This window comes from Lupinus angustifolius, chromosome LG07 (assembly GCF_001865875.1).
Source record: "Lupinus angustifolius cultivar Tanjil chromosome LG07, LupAngTanjil_v1.0, whole genome shotgun sequence".
Taxonomy (NCBI): domain Eukaryota; kingdom Viridiplantae; phylum Streptophyta; class Magnoliopsida; order Fabales; family Fabaceae; genus Lupinus; species Lupinus angustifolius.
The window spans coordinates 17,443,913-17,444,609 of NC_032015.1; positions in this window are offsets into that span (position 1 = coordinate 17,443,913).

Here is a 697-nt window from a genome sequence, read left to right on the forward strand (position 1 = left end):
TCCTATCCTCATCCTCATTTCATCCTCATCCTCATCCTCATCCTGATCGTCATCTTCTTCCTCATCCTATCCACATCCTATCCTCAACCTCATCCTCATCGTCATCTTCTTCCTCATCCTATCCACATCCTATCCTCATCCTGATCCTAATCCTCATCCTCATCCTTATCCTATCCTCATCCTGATCCAATCATCATCCTCATCCTCATCCTATCCTCATCCTCATCGTCATCTTCTTCCTCATCCTATCCACATCCTATCCTCATCCTGATCCTAATCCTCATCCTCATCCTCTTCCTTATCCTATCCTCATCCTGATCCAATCATCATCCTCATCTTCATCCTATCCTCATCCTCATCCTCATCCCCTTCCTCATCGTCCTCCTCATCGTCATCCTATCCTCATCCTCATCCTATCATCCTCCTCATCCTCATCCTATCCTCGTCCTCATCCTATCCTCATCCTCATCCGGCGCACGTCCTAATCCTCATCCGGTCCACGTCCTCATCCTCATCCTCATCCTCATCTTTATCCTATCCTCATCCTCATGCTCATCATATCCTCATCCTCGTCCTCATCCTATCCTCATCCTCATCCTCATCCTATGCTCGACCTCATCCTATCCTCATCCTCATCCTATTCTCATCCTATCCTCATCCTCATCCTATCCTCATTCTCATCCTCATCCTCATCCTC